Source organism: Micropterus salmoides, unplaced genomic scaffold (assembly GCF_014851395.1).
Source record: "Micropterus salmoides isolate LMB-PRFRI ecotype aquatic unplaced genomic scaffold, ASM1485139v1 Ms_hic_scaffold_3741, whole genome shotgun sequence".
In the NCBI taxonomy this organism is placed as follows: Eukaryota; Metazoa; Chordata; class Actinopteri; order Centrarchiformes; family Centrarchidae; genus Micropterus; species Micropterus salmoides.
In genome coordinates, this window is record NW_024043086.1 from 16,391 (window position 1) to 31,290 (window position 14,900).

The 14,900-nt window shown below is 39.6% G+C and overlaps 1 pseudogene; it reads right to left on the reverse strand.

The window, feature by feature from the left end:
• Positions 1-375: 375 nt before the first annotated feature.
• On the reverse strand, positions 376-14,628 carry LOC119884871 (annotated as a pseudogene).
• Positions 14,629-14,900: the final 272 nt, after the last annotated feature.

Below are 14,900 nucleotides of genomic sequence, written 5' to 3' on the forward strand. Positions count from 1 at the left end.
TGACTGATGAATAATGATATGCATTATAGCTTGTAAAAGGGCAGTCACGCAGATCAGTCTGCAACAGGTGGTTCCTCTGACAAAGACAAGATGGATGGCATTGACAGCATATTTGGTGGGACGATGAGGTCGCTAGTACATTTGCCTCACATCAATAAAAATTATAACAATAATATTGTTAATATTTTCTGTTACAGCAGGACCGTAGTGATTATAAATTACATGCCATTTGGGATGTGAGTAAAACTAAACTGCAAAAAATACAATATGTCACAAACTGAATCTCTGGATAAAAATATGGGCACATTTTATGTTTCTTGTAATATTTTCAATCTAGATTTAATGTGACACACAAAGTAGTGTGAACATAGCAACAATGGCTCTGTTTTAAGCCTGTTTGAATGAGGATCAAAGTTCACAGCAAAAATATTGCTATAATTTCCTTTCATATACATGTATATGTATATACACATGTTATACAGTACATGAGTAGTTTTACAGCAAAACATTACAGAAGTAACCGGATCATAAGTTTTCATATTGAACACTCCTTTTTATAAATACATACCGTAATTTGAAAAAAAACCCTTTTGAGTTTAACAAGTAAAACACAATAGAGAACGCTGCATAATCTACTAGGAAATGTGACACTGGCCTCTTTATTACAGTTCCATGCACAAAAAATCGTCCAGTTTTAGTCAGAATACTGAAGTAATCTCTCTCTAAAGTGGTGCATGTAAAGGCAGACGGAACAGAAAAAGTCACACTCACAAACTTATTATATGAAAAACCCAAATATGATAGTGGGGATAAACAGATATGAACAGACGTATTGAGCATGACACCTTAGCCAGTTTAATCTTGGTTAAGTCTATCTGTGTACACTCTAACTATTTAGCATTTAATGTATCCTCTTATAGATATTCATGAATGGGATATAAAGTAACAATTTCTGCCAAATGTGTCCTTAATGCAATGTACTGTATGTGAAAACACACAAGTTATCAACACTGGATGTTTCTCTTTCGAGGACATTGCGAACTTATACAGGTGGTTAAAATCTAAAGGTATATTATGCATCTATCACATTTATGTGCTGCCGTGGATCCTTCTCTTTTCCCCCACGACTCCCATGACACACAGAATCTCCCCAGAGCTTTGCTGCCCTTTAAAACAAAAATAAAGTCTCTTTGAGCCCCATATCCAGCTCATTTGCTTAAGTGCATGAGTAGCGGAGGTACTTCTTATACTGCAGCGCAGTCCTTTAGTTCAAAAAACACAAATCTCTGGTGATCTTCAACTGAAACTCCCATCCACAGGTGGCATTCACACAACTTGTCCATCAGTTGCTTTCAGCAGGTTTCAACCAATAGTGGCTTCTGAATGTAGTCACATGGTGCAAAGAGAGAGGAGTCCCTCCTATTGGGTGGCAAAAAGTCTGTTAATGACGTCCATGCTGGTGTGAGGCTGCTGGGCGGCTGTGATGCACCGGTCTGAATTTCGCAGACTGATTTAAGTCAGTGCTACAACTTGTATGTATGTATATGTGTGTGTGTGTGTGTGTGTGTGTGTGTGTGTGTGTATGCAGTCGTCTACTTTGTATGTACGTGAGACAAATAAGAGACTGTGTCTGCGAGAGCAGGCTTTTCCATTCCTATTGTAAATCATGTTACACCTGAGCACAATAATGCTCAGTTTCTGCTTTCTGACAATCAGTAGGAGTCGCTCTCTCTCAGATGGTAATGGGGCAGACGATGACTTTGTCCTCCAGCATGACGCTGACGATGAGGAAGACGAAGTAGAGCAAGAACATGAGTAAGCCCAGAATCTTGCTCATTCTCCACTTGCAAGCCGCGATGGATATAATGACGAAGAGCAGCATGAGGAAGAGGAGGACGATGGCGCAGAACAGGCCGTTGCTGCTAACCTGTACCGGCTTGAAGTCGTTGACAATGTTGTAGATGAGCCAGGGGAATGGCAGACTGGAGGGAGATGAGGGCATAAAGGAGTTATTTAGGTTAATTATGAGAGGTGTAAGTTTGTGTTTTCATCTAAAAGTGGATATTGCACTGGCCTATTACACTCTGTGTTTTCTTGTTGTTTATGGACTCACCCCACAGTGATATCAAAGATGTTGGAGCCCACCGAGCTGGACACAGCCATGTCACCCAGGCCTTTTCGTGCTACAATGACACTGGTGATCAGGTCGGGGATCGAAGTGCCAGCTGCTAATATAGTCAGACCCATTATCTCCTCTGTGATCCAGAAAGTTTCTCCAACCTCAAAGGAAGAAAAACTTTCTTAATGTTGCAGCTGCACAGTTTGGAGTTAAGAACACTCTTGTTGGCGTGTTGCTGGTTTGCTTGGAAAAGGATTTGTTTTGGAATTTTGACACAGTTAGTTTTATTGATTTTCAATTTGTTGATGGCATCAGACACATAATATACAAACAAAAAGCAAATATGATCAAACTGTAGAGCTAGATCTGAGGTTATAATAAGAAGGCTGACAGATAAAGAGTTTCAGTGAAAAAAACTTGGTGATGAAGACCAGTGCAAGCAGTGCTCCACCACATTGATCTTCTGGAAAGCATTTTTCCCTTGCTTTTGGTATCTGTGTACTCATGGCAGCTCATATGGAGGCAGTAACATTTTTGTTGCATCTAAAAGTAAGCAAATCTAATTAAATACAATCTTACAATCACTTTAGGCAAAATGTGTCACTTTATGTTTTTTATATATAACACAGATGGTAATATTGTTGTTCTAGTGCACACCAGAGACAGTAAGTGCACACAGTATGAACAAAACAAATCATACTGAGGCGAGAGCTTCTTGTTTCATTCCCCAGTGTGTTTGGTACAGCAATTTAAAAGGTATGAGAGCAGTAATGCGACAGGCTGAGATGATACTGATTTATAGTCTACCATCACTTCACCCAACACTTTTGCACACAGCGCTGTGCACCAGAGGGAACTAAAAAAGCATTGACCTTGCACATAACGACCTCCTGCTTGAGACCTGTCGTTACAGTGGTGCCATTAAAATAGAGCATTACAGGTTTATCTGGCTGTGGCTCAAAGCAGATTAGCTGGGATTAGCTGCCGTGGTCACACATTCAACACCCTGACTGCTGCACTCTCATAAGAAAGGCCACAGAAATAGAATAGAATAGGGTGTGTGTGTGTGTGTGTGTGTGTGCGTGTGTGTGTGTGTGTGTGTGTGTGTGTGTGTGTGTGTGTGTGTGTGTGTGTGTGTGTGTGTGTGTGTGTGTGTGTGCTAGTGCTTGTGTGAAGTACCTGGTGAGCCCACCACACCATCAGGTAGGAGAAGAAAGCAATCCAAGTAATGGAGCCGACGAAAGTGATGGCGAAGAACTTTTTTGAGGTCTGAAAAAACAAACAAAAACAACAATGTAGTTTATCAGCCACTCAGTCAATGGATCCTTCTCTGGTCTAGACCCAGCCAAGAACCTCATACCATACCATAATGTCAATGTATTTGGATTCCAATGCTTGGAGAAGTGTAGCCCAATAGCTAAAATAAAACAAGACTAGAACGTGCCAAAATGATTGAGCAGGACATGTAGTAAAATAAACTAGAGACGTGATTAAGTTAGTCACAATATGTGTCTTGTATATATTCATTTATATGTTTTCATGTACATAATATGCTTGGGTGTGACTCTCAGCTGATTGTACATGTTTGTGCACATGTAACATGCTTTTGGTTGAATGTGAGTGGGTTGTCACCTCTCTCCTGACGTCTGGCAGTGTCATCCACAGTGGAAGGACGATGGGCAGGATGATGAGATAGGTGATCTGTTTCCTGATGGTGTCGGGCCAGGCCAGGCTGAGAGGCTGGTCTTCATCATCATCTTCCTCACCACCCTGAGGAGGAGTTTACGTGTTCAGTATCAGTATATTAGACAATTTCCTTGAAGGCAATGTATCATGTTAAATTAAGCTCTCGGTACCGAGAGCCTTTAACTTGGAGGAAAGCTAAAAGCCATACCTCATTTCCTGCTACAACACCGTTGGGTGGTGTGACTTCCACTGCTACGTTTGAACTGTTGGGAATGTTTTTATCAGCTTGCGGAAAGAAAAAGGAGAGAGAGAGAGACAGAGAGAGACTGAGTGGCAATAGTGTTTGAGGGACATCTTCAAAAGGACAGTATTCAATAAAAAGTAGTTATCTAATGACATCAAAAGAAAAGCTGAGACTTAGTACAATTTGCTTTTCTTGGAGGTTGTGCCTGGGAGACGGCTCCTATGTTGAGAAACAAAATATGCGAGGTTATTTTCCAAGCTCATCCTCACAAGTGTAACAGAGTGTCGTATGGGATGCCCTTTGTGCCCTTTCACAATGAATTGATCAAATGACAGATGAATTGACAAATCAGTCAGTCAGCTGATGAACAAATGTCAGTTCTTGATTTAATAAAGAAATAGGAAAATCACATTTAAATCAGATAAGTGGATACAAGAGAAAAACAAAGGAGTCATTAATCTGCAGCTTAGTAAGTAAAGTAAATAAATAACAAAAATATGTAAATTAATGATACAATTAAAACTCTTCAGAGACACTCCTCACTTCATGATTGTGAACTACCACACTGTGTGCACTTTATGAAAGATATCACAATTCTGCACTCGTGCCGTCATGACCTATAAAAAAGGTTTCAAGCTAAAAGTGGAGGAAGTTACGTGATGAACAATTTGAAATGATTTGATAATTGATTTGTCACTTGATTTATCAGTTGATTTTTGAGTGGGACAAATTGACTCCCATAGTTTTTGACACATCACTGTTTGTTACTCACCTACACCGTTGGCATTGGCAGCTTCTTCTTTGCACTTCTGCTTGGCCATTTTGTGAAGAATCGACGCCTTTTCTTTGAAACGTTCTAAAACAAAGGAAACTTCTGAAAATTTGTGATGAATTGATGTGAAACTGGGGGAAATGGGCTGGAACTGGGCTGGGACTACTTGCAGGAGGCACAGCTATAGGAATGAAGAAATACTAAGAAGTAGACTATACTAAGAAGTTGGATTAATATAATAATCCAACTAGCCATATACTCATCTCAACCAAATGTGTCCATAAACCTGAGCTTAATCTTCATCATCATAATCTTCACCAAAACTGTTTAAAATTCTTAAATCATTAACCATGACAAGAAAATAGACATTTAATTTGCTGTCACACAGTCTATGTGGAGGAATATAATGTAATGTAATGTAATATAATATCATATTATATAAAATCACAATGATTTTTGCTTATAGTATCACAAGATTTTAACATAAATTCTTGGTTTAGAGATTGTGTTGCATTTGAGTGCATGTGTGTGTTTTGTGCATTTCATTTTGCTTACCCATACCTTCGTCACTCAGGGGGTCCAGTGTGTGGATCATGAGCTGGAAGATGCTGTTTCTCATCAGTGAGTTGTGTAGAGAGGCACAGCTGCCTTCCCTCTGCAGCCTGGGTTTGGCCTATAAAGATACCAACACAAATACCAACATGTTTACATGAATGATGGAAGAATGCATATTTACATTCTCATTAAACATTTGCCATCATTCATCATTTCATTTTATACTAAACACTTCCAAATAACATGAGTGGAGAAAAAAACACTCTGATGAGCTGCATCTTAAATGTCTCTACGCATAGGATCTATATCTAGAAAGCCCCTTTCCTATCAAATACTGACTTATATTAAGTAGATGCAGGCACATGAGCTGCTTTCTTATGACACAACCAGTACCAGACCTGGCAAGCTCCACACAGAGAAGTTAACAAAAAAATAAACTCACCGTCAGCTTGTTTTCGTCATCTCCAGGTGCATTTGCCTTTAGGAAAAACACAGAGAAAGAAAACATAATGTGTGTTTTGCAAAATTTGTTGACTGTGTGGTGTTGTTGGATTGGACTGCATTACTGCAATGGCAGGGTGTGGAGGGGATAAGTGAAAGAATTAATTCAATAAGCCCTTGTGACTCCAAAAGTGTTCAAGCAAGTATTCAAACTAAATATGTCTTCAACTCCTCACACCCTGGTCACTCACCAGACCTTCACGAAACATTGAAAAACAAAAGCAACTCCTAAAGCAAGGATACAGGTTTTAATTCAACTGCCCTACTAACTGAAACCAAATCTTTCAGCATCATGTTTTAATTCATCTTCTAGATCAAATATAAGGAGATTATATTTTAAAATGGACCAGTGGTAAGGACAAGTAGGAATAATGGCACGAGCCCCATTTAACCCCTTTTAAGAAGAACAGTCTCAGCCTTTAACCTTCACAGCTAATTTGCTTTATCTACTGTATATAGCACATTTCCTCTTCCTTTGTGTGTGTGTGTGTGTGGGAGGGGGGTGGGGGTAGACATCCATCTTTCCTCCTTTTCACGGTGGGGGTGAACCGGTGCCAGAGGTTTTGGGTCTCGTTCCAACATAAAGGCTAGGTTCCTACACACACACACACACACACAACACACACACACACACAAATGCAGGGGAGGGCTCATGCTAAATCTCAACCTCAGCCATTTCTTCAGAGGACATATACAGCACAGCGGTGTCACCACATAGAGAAACACACACATACACTCACACAAACAAGTTGGTGTGGGAATCATGGATGTTTCAAGATTTTCAAGGTTAAAGGTTTGTTTTATTGTCAAATGTAAATGTAAATAGTTTTTTTGGTTTATCCACTTTTAAAGTTTATATATTATAGTTATGACTGGAATAATAATTTCCATTTTGAGTCATGCACACAGATCTCTTTCACCACACAAACCATCCACTACATTATCTAGTCATTCAGTCTCTGCAGTTTTCCTGTAGAGGTGGTTGGCATCAGATTGAGGCAGACCATACTATGATGTAAAGTGTCATTATCCTCTAAAGACAAACTCAGTAAAAAAAGAACTACAGTAAGGAAGCTGCTCAGATCAATCACACGCACGTTTTCTCCATGAAACCTGGGCGAACTTTATTAGAAAAAAATTGTTTATGTTTTCTGACTTGGTTAGACATTAAGTAAAAATGATGGTTGGGACCAAAACCACTTTTTCTTGACAGTGTAACTTCAGTGTAACAAATAAAATATAAATTCACAACCAATCCTGTATACACTGGTGGTCAGTTTGCCTAGCCATTCAGTCACGTTAGATTTAACTAATGTTCTGAAGTTTTATGCGTATTAAAGGCTTCAGAAAGATGCTTTTGCACTTGTGTAATTCCTGGGAGTAAGAAATAAAATAAAATCCAAAGTATACAACAAATGAACAAACTGTCATTTTCTTTGTCTACTGTTCAGAGCTCAAGGTTTGTATGAACATTTACAATGCCAGATTTATTTTTTAAATTGTGCTAAACAAGTAAATGTGCTTTCTAGGATGTTACAGCAAACAGAATGAAAGATATCTTAAAATGGGCCTGCTATTGTCCTGGGTACAGTTTGCTTTGTATGAAGGAGGCACGCAGCAGCCTTGTATTTAAAAATGATGGATGTGGATGGATATGGTACGTTACGATCATTCTGAATCTTAGGAGCTACAATAGCACTATTTTGTCTGTGTGCCTCATCTTTTTCCTAAAATAATGCTAAACTTCATATGGAGTTAACTCACGCAAACAATTACACAGCCGAAGTAACTCTTCCTTTGCTTTGCGTACACTTCCTAATTCATATTATACAGTAAAAAAGTCCTACCAAGACAACCAAGCGCTTAAGAAGAATCTAACTCAATCTTTGAAAAGCAGATCACAGATCACCAACACCAGGCAGAGAGGTGGAGGGTTTTGTTGTTGACACGTTTTCATGATGGAGGCCGCAGAGTTTGAGCAGATAATCCCTTTATCTTGCATCTGACAGGACACCTGCTGCTGTCATGGCAGCTACAGCGAGGCTAAAGCTAAGGGTTTCTTTTTACTGTTAACAGGGGTATCACTCCTATAGACTTGTTATATTTGTCCAATGCAGATTCATTTGAATGTATTGTTTCAGTTACTCCCCTGGATGGTTAAATAATGTTCATGAATTTCATTCAGCTGTTCAGTTCACCTACTTAGACTTATCAAAATCAGCTAAAACACAGGATGTCATTTCAGAAATGTGTGAAACTGATGTCTTTTCACTAAAGATGGAGGTATTTCATGCTGCTGTTTTTTTATAGAATCATTCTTATTAAACAAAATGAACAGATTCATTTTGAATTTCAGGTTAATGAGGTATGATGTTTGACCATACTATGTTATGATGTCTGACACTTTTATATTTAAAGCTTATTTTATATCTCTATTGCATTTTTTTCATTGTATTTTATTTATACATATATTTCATTTTACTTTTAATGTAGGCATTTGATGTGGACAGCAAAGTTAGAATTTCAGTGTACAGGGAAACTTGAAAATCTGACACTTTGAATCCTTTGAATGAAAAAGAAGAAGCTGTGGACACCTGGCTGCACTATCCATGTGATTGCTGAGCTCCAATAGCAGAGGACAGCTTGGCATTGGTTGATGATGGTTTGTGCTCACATGGCTCCTGAGAGTTGCTTGATGACAAAAGTCACTTAAAACGTGCTGTAGAATCTGTTGTAACCTAAACTGGATTTTAATTATTGTCCTTCATGTTAAAAAAATGGTTTAAGTAACACCTTCATCCTCCAAAGCCATCAATCTAAAAACACCAACACTTAGTTAGTAGGCTTTTTCTTGCACAGTCTACATAGATGTTGCATTTTGTAAAATGTTTGTATTTTGCACGGTAACTTATTTTAAAATGTTGCTAATCTTTGTCACCTTTGTCCTTATTTCACTCAGCTATCATCTCCACTGATGTATTTCCAAGGTTCTAGAGCTCCTCTGCTGGAGCTGCAACCTCTCCTGTCCCACGTGAATCACCACTGACTAATCACCCCAAATCATTCTCAAATCACTTCCAGCCAGTTATGTCATTTAAACAAAAAATCAGCTCGTCCAATGCCTAATTATTATTATTTTTTTTTTTGGCATTCCAGCAGGGTGCAAGAAAAACATCATTGCACAGAGAATTTGTCTTAACTTGTCCTTTTTGTTAAAAAGCACATCTCATCACTGGCCATTTCCTGCCATTAACATGTTCAACAGCTGTAACTTATGAAGCATAATTTTAATGTCTTTCTAGATTAAAACTTTGTCTTTGGTCTGATATTCATCCAGACTATAAGTTATTGCAAGCAGAGCTTCTTCATGTTATAAAAAAGAGTTTTTTGGGACCCATAGATGATTTGTTTACAATAAGAAGAAAGCTCCCAAAATGCTTTCGTCTGCTCTGCTGTTCCAGGTCACTGGTCTCATCCCTGGTCCAGACGAGGAGCTGCAGACACTGAAAGCCTCTCAAATCCTACAATCCTAAAGATTTGCACTAAACTTTCTCTTCATCCCACTCATCACCATCACTGTCATCATTGATGCACAATCAGATCACCTTTTCAAATCTCGGAACGCAATATTCCCAAATTTCCATTTTCTTCCCTTGTTCTCTCTCTCTCTCTGTGTCTCTCTGTGTCTCTCTCTCTCTCCAGTGCCGACCTGACTGTCCGAGCTGTGGGACTTAGTCAGGATTAATCTGCAGAGATCACCGCTTTTAGACTTTGTAATTTTCAAGCCTCTGTGTGAAGTCCTGCAGCAACCTTCAATGCTCTCAAACATTTCTCTTTCGCTCTCATCTGTCAGCAAATAACAACAATCATATTTTTTAATATTCGCAGCTGCTCATTTTATCTTTAATTTCCACTGCAGTCAGTAAGCACTCAGTGCTCAACACAACACCTCAACAGTTATAAATACTTGTCTTTCAACAAACAGCTGATTCATGTTTAGAAAGCAGCATTTTGATCATGAGCACAATGATCTGAAATTACAAAGTCAGACCTGCTGTGGAACTGAAGCAAACAGCTGCAAGTGTAAAACCAATCAAGTAATCTTTGTGCTGACCCCAGAACTGAACCAACCAAAAATGTGTGACTATCGTTAAAAAAAGGTTTTATTATTTCAGCTGTAATATGTTGAATAAATACATTAAAAGGCAATGTGTATCTACAGTATGGTTCATGAATATTAAAAACCTTATTTATGTGCAGCAGTAGAACTATAATAAGTAAAAATATGACAAGTAATAACTATTGATGAATTCATCTTCCTTTGCTATACAGATACTTATGTCAAGAAAACCCTTAGTTTAACTGTTTATGAGGGCGTGGATGCACAACACTGCTGCATTGTGATCCAGGTCTGATATCGATGATTGTAAGGAGAATTTTAACATTTTGTTCTCTGTAGACACTGAATGACAATGTGCTGGGCTGTATGTTTGCTGTCGTCACTGAAGGTAAGCAGTTGATTAGGGGATCAGAGAGGATTATCGTCTTTACTGCCATCAGTGAGCAAACCAGCAGATCTTCTCTCTCACCCTTTATACATTGACACTGTAGGCACTGAATGTACTGTGCAAAACCACCTGCAACACTCCCCCGACCATGCACAAACTAAAAAAAATAAAATAAAAAACACAGCTGCGGGCTGAGAGAGGAGCATTCAGTCTTTTATCTCAGTGATGCTCCTGATTCCTGCTCCCCCAGGGACCGTCTAACTATAATTAGCGTCTCTAATGGGATTGAAGAGCATTAACCTGGGGGATTATTTACCAGCTAGCGACACATGAGGGCAAGGCAGTTGGACATCAAGTGCCGGACGACAGAAAGAGAAAAGCTGTTCTTGGGCTGAGGTGAGGCAGTCTGAAGAACAGCTGATTCCCAGAAGGGCACAAATGTCAAACAGAGCTTGTCCATCAGAGCACTGATTGTGACAGAGGCGGGTGAGCATTCAAATAGACTGTATGTGCTCACAAGTTTAGAATAAAAAGAAAAACTTTACAAAAGTGGCTTAGATATACTACACAGTACACGTGATATACTTAGAGCCTTAGAAAAAAACGTTATCGTTATTGTCAGTAACTGATTGTTGGTGAACGGATTACAATGAAATAAAAAATACAGTTTTCTCTACCTGAATATAATGAAAGAAACTGAAAAGTACTAAATCAACTATCAATGATATGTCATCAGGAAAAGAGGCTAAACAAATTAGATTTATGTTTATATATTAAGTGATCAATAAGTGATCAATATGCAGAAAGAATAGTCCCTAAAGAAAAGCAAGTCATGCTTATTGGAAAGTAGATTAATTAGCATTTAGGGGAAGGATCTTTAAAGCAGATCATACCAAACTGGACACAGGTGATCATGAGCTCATGTGTTACCTAAAAGTTCTACTGGCCTGAATTACTGCCATAAAAATAGTCTTTCTAAGAAGTGTTTTCAACCACTTGTGAATCTGAAGAGTTTGTTCTGTATACATGTTTGAGCACAACACATCAAGTAATTCGCCTGTTGTGATTTTTTTTTTACATGATCTGTAATTAATGTTTCCAGAAAAAGAAAAGCCAGATGTTGTGCAACAGAGCACTGTATATGCCGCTGAAGAGCTGGTGATGGGTGATGTCAGTCTAGGCTACGGGCAAGCTGCTCTAAGATCAGCCTAAAGTATTTTAGCATTTGTCACCTGAGCGCCGTATGAGATTACAACATCAGAGAGCAACAGATCTGACTCCAACTGCACACACAGACAGAACAAAAGACGGAGAGACAAATGTGAAAAACAAAATAGCTTCATTGTGTGTATGTACGTGTGTGTGTGTGAACCTTTGAATCTTGTATTCATGCAGTCTCATTCTCTATGTGTTATTTATAAACACAGCAGCAAGCAGCACAATGAGCACTCCAAGCTAACCTTAATATTACACTTTCTAGTCATCTTCTCATAGCTGACATGAAGTGATTAGTGTTGTGATGGTGTCTCCTTTCAGAGACAAAACACTAACGTCACACTTCCAGAATGATAAATAAAGTGTTTTCAATTGTAAAAACTCTATACGTTCTTAAGTCTTCCTTACATTATGACGCCATATACAGAGGCATTCTGGATTTGTGTGTAATAGGATCATTGAGCACAGCTGCTTTGAAATTATGAGCTAATCTAGAGGACAAAACAACATTCAGAGCTAGGGCCTTTATCCAGAGTCAAGAGACCACTTTTGCCAATGTCAGGACAAATATGAGAAGAGCTAAAGGAGGAAGCGTGCTGAAGATGTTGAAGAGATGCAACAAGGATGTCCGGGCTAATTTCTTCTGCTTTCAGTGTTGACTAATTTTATCATACAGGATGCTCTCAGGAGCCCATCCCTCTCACAACTATTATCATTATTATTATTATTATTTACTACAATTATTCAAAAACAACCCACAAAGGACTTTGAAATGATTAACTCCTAGCACAGAATTTAGAAATAACCATGAATGTGATATTTTGCAAAATTGCATTGTTATTTCCAATGTTCTGACTGGCATTTGTGAAAATGTGCTCCCATTGTTACTTGCAGGAACTAATTTCTAAATTGGATGAACAAAAGGATAGCAGGATTTCGAATAGATATTGATTACACTTTCAGGCTTGTATAGTCCCGACCACTTTAGGGTAGATATGACTGGCAAATTTTAGAAACAGCCTCTCAGAATTGATCATCTTCACTGAACATGATGGTAAAATATCTTTGCATTTTAATCCCATTTACGGAGTGGCACTGTTACCTCTGTTACATCAGCCCTATTCTAGTCTGAACTTTGTGACTAAAATTAGTGACTGAAGACGAGGCCAGTTCTTAGACTTAGTCAGCACCAAAAGGCCTATCTGGCGCTGCTTCTGGCACTGTCCGATCTGCACAGGTGGTAGGTTAAGACAAATCTTTATATCCTTCCAGAGTGAAATTTGGGAGCACTTTGCTGCCTATCTGCTTCTAGCATAACACCCTCTCAGATTCCCAGAACAGCAGCATTATTATTCTCATGGTCAGTGGCTGTGACAGGTTCACTCTGTGATCTTGTTCATTGTGAAAATACCAATGCTTTTCTCAGATCAGTCATCAACAGAATCCCAGATTTCAACCTAGAGACACTGAAAAAAAAACATATGAAATGTCATAACCCCATCCGCATCAGAAACTCGTGTCAAGAATCACAAATGTTCACTTGTACACAAAAAACCCACTTCTTTAACATTTTGAATCTCAGTTGGATATTTTCCACTTTTAAGAGGTTTTCACTCAATTTTTCCTGCTCTCTCGCAAGTTAAAAAGTCACTAAAGAATCTAAAACTTCTTGATGGTTGTTTCTGATGCAGATGCTCCTTCAGTGGACGGAGGGGTCGATCAGTGAACAAGAACATTGGGGTAAATGTATGGGTATAGAGGATGAATGTAAGGATGAGCTGTTGGTTCCCAAGATGGAGTAAAAGATGGGTGCTGTTGAGCATAAAGTGGCAAGAGTAGGGTGGGTATCTAGAGAGAAGGAATAGAGGAAGATGGATGGGTGGATGGATGAACAGATGAAGGAGTCAGACTCACCTTTGGTGCAGCCTCCAGCTCGTCCACCTGGTTGCTGCCCAAAAAGCCCTTGATGACAATTTCTACTTTGGCATTGAACTTCATGAATGTCACATAGAAGCTGTAGCACATCAACAGGCCGATACTTTCCCCCAACGTGATTTCATTATCCAGAAAGAAATAGATGAGCATGAGCAAGCCAATGATGTAGAACGAGACATCTCTAAACAGAGGCCACCAGGTGAGGTTCAGCACCTCTTTGGAGAACAGGGCGCACATCCCGATCACAAACAGGATGTTGAAGACGGCAGAGCCCACAATGGTACCGATACCCACATTGCTGTGGGAGATGAAGACTCCTATGACTGAGGTGAAGAGCTCTGGGGCTGAGCCACCTGCCGCCATGAAAGTGGCTCCTGCTACATCATCAGAAATCTGCAGCTTCTCTGTGATTACAGTGAGAGCAGGAACAAAGAACTCATCGCAGACAATGGCTAAGGCTATGAACATGTACAACATGCCAAACATATGAAAAACCACATAGCCCTTGCGTCTGTCCTCCACACTGAAGTAGTCCGTTGGGTAGTCCCCATGATTCATCTCTAAATCAGCCGATTGCATGGCCAGTGGTGTGTCCTCTAGTGCGACTGAGAGGTTTTGGTGCTGCAGCAGAGTTCTTTGGGGCACTGCTGCCTCAGGTGACCCTCAACGACCGACTCCAGCTCCTTGGCCACTGTTGTAGCCAGCGACAAGGCACTCCATGAGAAGACTGTGCAGACCACCAGCAGGCTGATAATGAAGCCCAGAATCCGTCCGGGCCGCAGCTTTCTTTTGACACCATGGTACTGGTGCCTGGTCCAACTGCTGTGAGGGCCCAGAAGAGGCGCAGAGCCGGAGGAAGTCATAATTTTTTTACTTCTTATGGGTAACATGAAATCCATGGTGTTTGGCGCAGGTTATCAGGCAGAGTGGATGTGTATGGAATCCCCCCCAAGGGTGCTTTGATGGTGGCTACGAGGGCGGGGGTTTGACAGGCCGCGATGGTTCACCGATTTGTTTGCATGCTGCTTCCCAGTCTAACAACAATGGAAGCCCTGCAGTGTGATTCCAGGATCCAGCCCATTCAAAGGCTTCCTCATATTACTCACTGCAAGACAGAGAAAAAATAAGTGATACACATTTTAATGTAATGAAGCAGTAGAACTACATTTTAAGTCAATGTATAAAATTAGATCATACATAAAGGAAAGATTCATAATAAGTATGAAGATGTCTTCTTTCTAACTTTTTCCACTCCTGATATCCATCCACTTACAGGCCTTGTCAGCAATGGTACATTCACTTCAGTACTTTAGTACTTTTCTGCTGCTTTCTACTACTACTCCACTACATCTCAAAGGGGAAATA